The following is a 10,760-nucleotide window of genomic DNA, read 5'->3' as shown; positions in this document are numbered from 1 at the left end:
ACCCTATCACATCCCCATATCCCATCACATCCCCCTTACCCCATCACATCCCCCTTACCCTATCACATCCCCATATCCCATCACATCCCCCTTACCCCATCACATCCCCCTTACCCCATCACATCCCCCTTACCCCATCACATCCCCATATCCCATCACATCCCCCTTACCCCATCACATCCCCATATCCCATCACATCCCCCTTACCCCATCACATCCCCATATCCCATCACATCCCCCTTACCCCATCACATCCCCATATCCCATCACATCCCCATATCCCATCACATCCCCCTTACCCCATCACATCCCCCTTACCCCATCACATCCCCATATCCCATCACATCCCCATATCCCATCACATCCCCCTTACCCCATCACATCCCCCTTACCCTATCACATCCCCATATCCCATCACATCCCCCTTACCCCATCACATCCCCCTTACCCTATCACATCCCCATATCCCATCACATCCCCCTTACCCCATCACATCCCCCTTACCCCATCACATCCCCCTTACCCCATCACATCCCCATATCCCATCACATCCCCCTTACCCCATCACATCCCCCTTACCCCATCACATCCCCATATCCCATCACATCCCCATATCCCATCACATCCCCCTTACCCCATCACATCCCCATATCCCATCACATCCCCCTTACCCCATCACATCCCCATATCCCATCACATCCCCCTTACCCCATCACATCCCCATATCCCATCACATCTCCTTCACCCCTTTACTCCATTATATCTCTCCCACTCTTCCCACCCCCCCCCCCCCCCAAGACCTCATCATAAAGAACATTACAGCAGTGGAACCGCCCACTGGCCCACCATGTCTGTGCTGACCATGATACCATTCTAAACTAATCCCATCTGCTTGTACATAGTCCATACCCCTCTATGCCTTTTACTCTTGTACCATTGTACTCTTTGCTACCTTCCCCCACCCTCTCCTCCCTGACCTATCACCTTCATCCCCTACCCCACTCACCTATTGTACTCTATGCTACTTTCCCCTCACCCCCACCCTCCTCTCGTTTATCTCTCCACCTTTCAGGCTCTCTGCCTGTATTCCTGATGAAGGGCTTTTGCGCGAAACGCCGATTTTCCTGCTCCTCGGATGCTGTCTGAACTGCTGTACTTTTCCAGCATCTGGTCTCCAGCATCTGCAGTCATTGTTTTTACCCTTTTCATGTGTCTGTCTAAATGCCATCTCCCCTGGCAGCGCTTTCCAGAACACCTACCGTCCTCTGTGTAAAAAATACATTCCTCACACACCTTTAAATTTTCTCCCTTCCATCTTAAAACTGTATCCCCTGGTATTTTACATTTCCATCTTAGGAAGAAACCATCAACTATCCACCCTATCCATGTGTCTCATAATCTTATACACTTCTATCAGGTCTCCCATCAGCCTCCAATGCTCTTGCAAAAACAATCCAAGTTTGTCCAAAGACTTCTCCACCTCCAGATGCTGCCTTGCTTGCTGTGTTCTGACAACCTCCTGCTTGTCTACCTTGGATTCCAGCGTGTGCACTATTTTTGTCTCCAGCTTCTTCTTGTAGCTAACACATTCCAATCCAGGCAACATCCTGGTAAACCTCTTTTGCACCCTCTCCAAAGCCTCCACATCCTCCCTGTAGTGCAGTGACCAGAACTGCACAATTCTCCAAATGTTGCCTAATTAAAGTCAACACAGCTGCAACATTAGATTACTTACAGTGTGGAAACAGGCCCTTCGGCCCAACAAGTCCACACCGACCCGCCAAAGCACAACCCACCCATACCCCTACATATACCCCTTACCTAACACTACGGGCAATTTAGCATGGCCAATTCACCTGACCCGCACATCTTTGGACTGTGGGAGGAAACCGGAGCACCCGGAGGAAACCCACGCAGACACGGGGAGAACGTGCAAACTCCACACAGACAGTCGCCTGAGGCGGGAATTGAACCCGGGTCTCTGGTGCTGTGAGGCAGCAGTGCTAACCACTGTGCCACCATGCCGCCCAAACCTTTAATGTCACTACTGTGTTGTAGCAGTTTGATTTAGATTTAGATTACTTAGTGTGGAAACAGGCCCTTCGGCCCAACAAGTGCACTCCGACCCACTGAAGCGAAACCCACCATTCCCCTACATTTACCCCTTACCTAACACTAGGGGCAATTTCCCATGGCCAATTCACCTCACCTGCACATCTTTGGATTGTGGGAGGAAACCCACGCAGACACGGGGAGAACGTGCAAACTCCACACAGTCAAACGCCTGAGGCGGGAATTGAACCCGGGTCTCTGGCGCTGTGAGGCAGCAGTGCTAACCACTGTGCCACCGTGCCGCCCACTACTTTCCAACTTTACATTCAAATTGGGATTTGGGAAAACACCTTTTCACTCAGCGGGTTTTGAGAATCTGGAATGCATTGCCTGGGAAGGTGTTGGAAGCTGGAAATCTTACAAACTTTTAAAAAAATCTAAATGAACATTTCAAATATCTTAACATTCAAGGATATGGGACAAACGCAGGAAATTGGGATTAGCATGCCTCTAGTATTAGTTATTGTCAATACACACTTGATGGGCCGAAGGGTTTCTTTTGCGCTGTATGAATCTTTAATACTGTTGTAATTAGCTTGCCTCCAATTGAGCACTTTTAACTAAGGACCAGACTTATCCTTATCCATAGCTTTTGTTTTCAAGATGGCGGTGGAGTAGCAGCACAACTTGTGGGTTCCTCAGTCCAACAGCTCTGAGATATCCATTCCGTCAGCTTTACCTTTCTTTTCTTTCTATACATTCTTTGTAATGTTTCCATTTATTGTTGTCCCTTATCTTCTTTTAATGAACTGGGCAGAAAGTGTCTTCTACCAGCCCAGGCCCAGCAATGATGTGGCTTGCAATGGCCCACAATAGCGGTATAGACCTTGGTGTGAGGTGGGGCTGTCTCCCAGTGTGATAGTCTCCCATTGTGGCGGTCTCCCAGTGTGGCAGTCTCCCAGTGTGGCTGTCTCCCAGTGTGGGGTCTCCCAGTGTGGCTGTCTCCCATTGTGGGGTCTCCCAGTGTGGCTGTCTCCCATTGTGGGGTCTCCCAGTGTGGCTGTCTCCCATTGTGGCTGTCTCCCATTGTGGGGTCTCCCAGTGTGGCTGTCTCCCAGTGTGGCTGTCTCCCATTGTGGGGTCTCCCAGTGTGGCTGTCTCCCATTGTGGCTGTCTCCCATTGTGGGGTCTCCCAGTGTGGCTGTCTCCCAGTGTGGCTGTCTCCCATTGTGGGGTCTCCCAGTGTGGCTGTCTCCCATTGTGGCTGTCTCCCATTGTGGGGTCTCCCATTGTGGCGGACTCCCAGTGTGGCGGTCTATATCTCTCCAGACCCTTCCTATTCATATAGCCATCCAGATGCCTTTTAAATGTTGCAATTGTACCAGCCTCCACCACTTCCTCTGGCAGCTCATTCCATACACGTACCACCCTCTGCGTGAAAACGTTGCCCCTTAGGTCTCTTTTATATCTTTGCCCTCTCTCCCGAAACTTCCAACGCTCCAGGGAAAACAGCCCCAGCCTATTCACCCTCTCCCTATAGCTCAAATCCTCCAATCCTGGCAATATCCTTGTAAATCTTTTCTGAACCCTTTCAAGTTTCACAACATCCAATAGGAAGAAGACCAGAATTGCACGCAGTATTCCAAAAGTGGCCTAACCAAAGTCCTGTACAGCCGCAACATGACCTCCCAACTCCTGTACTCAATACTCTGACCAATAAAGGAAAGCATACCAAACGCCTTCTACACTATCCTATCTACCTGTGACTCAACTTTAAAGGAGCATTGAACCTGCACTCCAAGGTCTCTTTGTTCAGCAACACTCCCAGGACCTTACCATTAAGTGCATAGGTCCTGCTAAGATTTGATTTCCCAAAATGCAGTACCTCACATTTATCTAACTTAAACTCCATCTGCCACTTCTCAGTCCATTGGCCCATCTGATCAAGATTTGTGGGTGGCACGGTGGTACAGTGGTTAGCACTGCTGCCTCACAGCGCCTGAGACCCGGGTTCAATTCCCGACTCAGGCGACTGACTGTGTGGAGTTTGCACGTTCTCCCCGTGTCTGCGTGGGTTTCCTCCGGGTGCTCCGGTTTCCTCCCACAGTCCAAAGATGTGCGGGTCAGGTGAATTGGCCATGCTAAATTGCCCGTAGTGTTAGGTAAAGGGGTAATGTAGGGGTATGGGTGGGTTGCGCTTCGGCGGGTCGGTGTGGACTTGTTGGGCCAAAGGGCCTGTATCCACACTGTAAGTAATCTAATCTAATCTAATCCTGTTGTAATCTGAGATTACCTTCTTCGCTGTCCACCACACTCCAATTTTGGTGTCATCTGCAAACTTACTAACTGTACCTCTTATGCTCACATCCAAATCATTTATATAAATGATGAAAAGTAGAGGACCCAGCACTGATCCTTGTGGCACTCCACTGGTCACAGGCCTCCAGTCTGAAAAGCAACCACCACCATCCTCTGTCTTCTACCTTTGAGCCAGTTCTGTATCCAAATAGCTAGTTCTCCCTGTATTCCGTGAGATCTAACATTGCGAACCAGTTTCCCATGGGGAAGCTTGCCAAATGCCTTACTGAAGTCCATATAGATCACATCCACCATTCTGCCCTCATCAATTCTCTTTGTTACTCCTTCAAAAAAATTCAATCAAGTTTGTGAAACATGATTTCCCACACACAAAGCCATGTTGACTATCCCTAATCAACCCTTGCCTTTCCAAATACATGTACATCCTGCCCCCCAGGATTCCTTCCAACAAGTCACCCACCACCGAAGTCAGCCTCATTGGTCTATAGATAGATCGAGTGAATCCTTAGAAGAGTATAAAGGCAGTAGGAGGATACTTAAGAGGGAAATCAGGAGGGCAAAAAGAGGACATGAGATAGCTTTGGCAAATAGAGTTAAGGAAAATCCAAATGGTTTTTACAAATACATTAAGGACAAAAGAGTAACTAGAGAGAGAATTGGGCCCCTCAAAGATCCACAAGGCATCCTTTGTGTGGAGCCGCGATTAGAGTGGTGCTGGAAAAGCACAGCAGATCAGGCAGCATCCGAAGAGGAGGAAAATCAACGTTTCGGGCAAAAGCCTTTTGGTCCTGAAGCCTTTCAGGCCTTCATTCCTGATGAAGGACTTTTCCCCGAAACGTCGATTTTCCTGCTCCTCGGATGCTGCCTGACCTGCTGTGCTTTTCCAGCACCACTCTAATCTAGACTCTGATCTCCAGCATCTGCAGGACGCACTTCTGCCTTTATGTGGAGCCGCACCTGACATCTGCTTCCTTCTTTTTCTTAACCAAATCCTCAATTTCTTTAGTCATCCAGCATTCCCTATACCTTCCTTTCCCCCTGACAGGAATATACTGTGTTTGGATTCTCATTATCTCATTTCTGAAGGTTTGCCATTTTCCAGTTGTCCCTTTACCTGTGAACATCTGCCCCCAGTCAGCTTTTGAAAGTTCTTGCCTAATACCGTCAAAATTGGCCTTTCTCCAAATTTTAACTTCAACTTTTAGATCTGGTCTATCCTTTTCCATCACTATTTTAAAACTAATAGAATTATGGTCGCTGCCCCAAAGTGCTCCCTCACTGACACCTCAGTCACATGCCTTGCCTTATTTCCCAAGAGTAGGTCAAGCTTTGCACCTTCTCTAACAGGTACATCCACCTACTAAATCAGAAAATGTTCTCCTACATGCTTTACAAATTCCTTTCCATCTAAACCTGCAACACTATGGCAGTCTCAGTCTATGTTTGGAAAGTTAAAAGCCCCTATCATAACCACCCTGTTATTCTTACAGCTAACTGAAATCTCCTTACGAATTTCCCCCAGTGTGGTGGTCTCCAAGTGTGGTAGTCTCCTGATGTGGCAGTCTTGTCCAGGAGGGGTGGTCTCCCAGTGTGACGGTTTCGTGGTGTGGCGGTCTCCTGGTGTAGTGGTCTTGTCTAGGAGGGGTGGTCTCAGCCTGGAGTGACGCTCATGCCCCAGCATGGAGGTTTTCTTTGGCAGCTTCTGGGTATTCCAGCAGCCTGATGTGAAGGTCTATTACTAGTGTGGTGGTCTCATTCTTGCTTTGCAGGTAATTTCTGGGTTTTTAAATGTTTCACCGTGGAGGTCTCATCTCGGTATGGTGGGACAGTCCCAACCCAGTGTGGACATCTTGACCTGTCTCTGCATGGCAGTTTCAGCCTGGTTTCCCAGTGTACCCTGAACCTAGAACTGTTACTTGAGCTGTGATGAATTTTTACTTTCTTTTCTTACTTATGATTTCTGTCATTAATTTAGGTGCTGTGGTATAGTGAGTTATAAAACTTTTTGCTATCTTTTGTGAAAATAGTAACAACAAATTACTATTCTGTTTCCTAAATGTCCCCTCACAGAGACCTCAATCACTTGATCAGGCTCTTTCACCAAGACAAGGTCTAGAGTAGCCCCTTCCCTAGTTGGACTATTGACACTTTTGCACCAACAAATTCTGCCTCAAGTAAGCCCCTGACACGAATAGAGTCCCAGTCAACATTTGGAAGTTAAAATCACTCATTACAACAGCACTATTGTTTTCACATCTTTCTATTATCCGCCCAGATATCTGTTATTATATCTGTCGTTGGCTGTTTGAAGGTTTTTAATGTAAACCCCATCATCGTGATTGCACCTTTTTTATTTCCAAAGTTCCATCCATGTGGTCTCGCTGGATGAGCCTTCCAAGCTGTCCTCTAACAGTACAGCTGTGACATTCTTCTTAATAAGTAATGCAACTCCTCCAACCGCTTTACATCCCTCTCTATCACTCCTGAAACATCTAAACCCTGGAACATTGAGCTGCTGGTCCTGCCCTTCTCTCTACCAAGTTTCTGTAATGGCGACCACATCGTAGTCTCACGTACTAATCCAGACCCTAAGCTCATCTGCCTTACCTGTTATACTCCTTGCACTGAAATAAATACACTGAAGACTATTGGTGCTGCCGTGTTCATTAACCTGCTCCTGGCTGTTCTTCCTATTGGGTAAAAACAATGACTGCAGACGCTGGAAACCAGATTCTGGATTAGTGGTGCTGGAAAAGCACAGCAGTTCAGGCAGCATCTGAGGAGCAGGAAAATCCGACATTTTGGGCAAAAGCCCTTCATCCTATTGGACTGTCATGACTTAATGACAATCTTCTCCTCAATTACATCGCACAGAGTCATGGAGTCATACAGCACTGAAACAGACTCTATATGTTCCCCTCTGAGCTACTCACCATCCTGACCTGGAAATATATCACTGTTCCTTTAGTATCACTGGGTCAATATCCTGGAACTCCCTCTCTCAGGGCATTGTGGGTCTACCCATAGCACATGGACTGCAGCAGTTCAAGAAGGCAGCTCACCTCCACCTTCTCAAGGGGCAACTAGGGAGAGGCAGTAAGTGCTGGCCAAACCAGCAACACCCAGTCCCAGGAATGAATAAAAAAAAGCAGCAAGTTTGCATAACATTTATAAAAATATTAAGGGAAAGAGAGAACAGGAGAAATAAGAGCTGGAATAGGGTATTCAGCCTTTTGAACCTGCTTTACCACTACATGAGATCGCCTCATGGCTGATCTGATTTTGGCCTCAACTCTGCCTTCCTGTATGTTCCCGTAACCCTCAACTTCATAATCTCAGTCTGGAAGATATTCAATAACCTTGGCTTCAAATTCCCCTCAGCTACAGAGTACACCAGAATGTAAACCTTTCTATCTGTGACATCATTGGGCTTCTGGGGAAGCCAGTCATCTGATCTCAAAGTGGTGTCTTCTCTATAGCAACAAGAAATGCTTTGCAGATGCCGGTGTTGGACTGGGGTGTACAAAGTTAAAAATCCCACAACACCAGGTCCAACAGGTTTAATTGGAAGCACACTGGCTTTCGGAGCGACGCTCCTTCATCAGGTGGTTGTGATGAAGGAGTGGCACTCCAAAAGCCAGTGGGCTTCCAATTAAACCTGTTGGACTATAACCTGGTGTTGTGGGATTTTTAACAAGAAATGCACTAGCCTTACATACAAGTAATAATGCAAATCAGCTATCTCTAATTATCACAGCCTTGTCACAAACTTCTGCCAACAATACCTAACTGGGCTATTGGAGATACAAGTGTCTTGTCATTCTAAACTTAGAAACTCATTGTTTCTCACTGTTAACATTTGATTTACTCTTTCAATAGCCCAATGTGACTCTCAATCTAACAAAATTTTGAGTTTTTATTTTAATTTGATATGACTGTTCTTTGGAACCACAGAGTTCTCAAGAGGAACAATTTCAGATTTGAAGCAATAACTCTATTTTTTTTCTCCCCACAGATACTGTTAGACCTGCTGAGCACCTTCTGTTTTTATTTCAGATTTTCCAGCATCTACAGTATTTTGCTATTATTTTTGTAATGAATATTCATTGAGAAATGGGACAGAGAAGTCAAGCAAGAGAAGGCAGCACAGTGGCTCAGTGGTTAGCACTGCTGCCTCACAGCACCAAGTACCTGGGTTCAATTCTGGCTTCAGGTGACTATCTATGTGGAGTTTGCACATTCTCCCCATGTCTGTGTGGGTTTCCTCTGGGTGCTCCAGTTACCTCCCACAACCCAAAAAATGATGTGCAGCTCAGGTGAATGAGCAATGCTAAATTGCCCATAGTGTTCGGTGCATTAGTCAGGGGTAAAAAATGTAGGGAAATGAGTCTTGGTGGATTACTCTTCAGAGGGTCAGTGTGGGTTAGTTGGGCAAAAGGGCCTGTTTCCACACTGTAGGGAATTTAATCTAAGAATCAAGGACAGACCAGCGGAAGGTGAGAGATTAGGAGTTGGAAGCAAAACAAATGAACTTTTCCAGTTCCAGATGAGAGCAGACATTGATGTCATCAGTGTGTTGGAGAAAGCATTATAGATGAGGCCTGAGGAGGACTTGTTATGGAAGGCGAGTTGTATATTTTGGAAATAGAATTTCAAAATATAGGACGTTGGTCAGTTCTGGGAAAGTTTATTTTAATAAAGGTCAGAAAGTCAGTTTGGAACAGTGACTTAAATATATCAGTTCCATGAAAGCATGTGACTGCAATAGCCAATGAGTAAAATGTTTATAATTTTTAGTTTATTATAGGCAGAACAAACACATTGAAACAGTTCATTTTGTTGTGACTTTTATTTCAGAATAAGTTTCAATGTTTTAGATCAGAAGAACCTGGAGTCTCAGTTCAGAAGGTAGAGCAGTTTCGTCTGGCAGATGAACAAGTCAGTTAATGATCTGAATCTTGGTGTGCAGCAGAGTTTGCAGATAGCACTAAACTTGGAGGAATTGCTAACTGTGAGGAGGACTTAATAGAGGTGTATAAGATGATGAGAGGCATACATGAAGTGGGTAGCCAGAGACTTTTTCAGACTTTTTCATGGGGCAAAAACGTCGATCATGAGTGGGCATAATTTTTAGGTGTTTGAAGGAAGATTTAGGGGGGATGTCAGAGGTCGGTTCTTTCCACAGAAAATGATGGGTGTGTGTAATCCACTGCCAGCAGTGGTAGTAGAGTCAGATACATGAGGGACATTTAAGTGACTCTTGCATAGACCCATGGATGATAGTAAAATTAAAGGTATATATGTTAGTTTGAACTGAGAGTAGGATAAAACATCAGCACAACATTGGGGGCTGAAGGGCCTGTAATGTGCTGTATTGTTCTATGTTCTACGACAGTGTGGGATTCCAAAAGGACATTGACAGATTGGTGGAGTGGGTATAGGCAAAAAATGAGGTTCAATGCAGAAAAGTGAAAAGCAATGCACTTTGGTCAGAAAACCATTGAAAAATTTGGGGTACAATTCTAAAGGGGGTGCTGGAACAGAGGGACCTAGGTGTGTATGTGCACAGATCATTGAAGGTGGCAGGACAAGTAGAGAGAGCAATACATAAAGCACATAGTGACCTCAGCTTAATTAATAGGGGCATAGAGTACAAGGAAAAAGTGAGGACAGCAGATGCTGGAGATCAGAGTTGATAGTGTGGTGCTGGAAAAGCAGGTCAGGCAGCATCCTAAGAGCAGGAGAATCTACGTTTCGGGCATAAGCCCTTCATCAGGAATCTGCATAGAGTACAAGAGCAAGGGAGTAATGGTGAACCTGTACAAGATACTTGTTAGACCTTAGCTGGAATGTTGTGTACAGTTGTGGACATTACATTATAGGAAAGATGTTAATGCATTGGAAAGTATGCGGAGTGATTTACAAGAATGGTATCAGGAATGAGAAACTTCAATGATGAGGATAGGCTGAAGAAGACAGGATTGAAGAGAAGAAGGCTAAGAGGAGATTCATTTGAGGTTTTCAAAATCATGAGCAAGTTGGATAGAGTAGAGCAGGAGAAGCTGTCCCTGCTCATAAACAGAATAAAACCAAAAGGACACAGATTTAAAATGAGGTGCTAACAAAGCAAGGGCAATATGAGAAAAAGCTTCTTCACACAGCAAGTACTTAAGGAATGGAATGTACTGTCTAGAAATGTGGGAGATACAGCTCCAGTTGAGGCATTTGAGAGGAGGCATTGCATGGTTTTTTGGATTTTAGACTTAATTGTCACGTGTACTCAAGTACAAATGTACAAGAGTACAATGAAAAGTGTATAATGTCACCATCTTCGATACCTAGGTACAACAAAGCTTAGGTTGAAAGTAGTAAGAGAAACAAAAGTTAAA

Source organism: Hemiscyllium ocellatum, chromosome 8, assembly GCF_020745735.1.
Source record: "Hemiscyllium ocellatum isolate sHemOce1 chromosome 8, sHemOce1.pat.X.cur, whole genome shotgun sequence".
In the NCBI taxonomy this organism is placed as follows: Eukaryota; Metazoa; Chordata; class Chondrichthyes; order Orectolobiformes; family Hemiscylliidae; genus Hemiscyllium; species Hemiscyllium ocellatum.
This window is presented reverse-complemented; position numbering follows the sequence as displayed.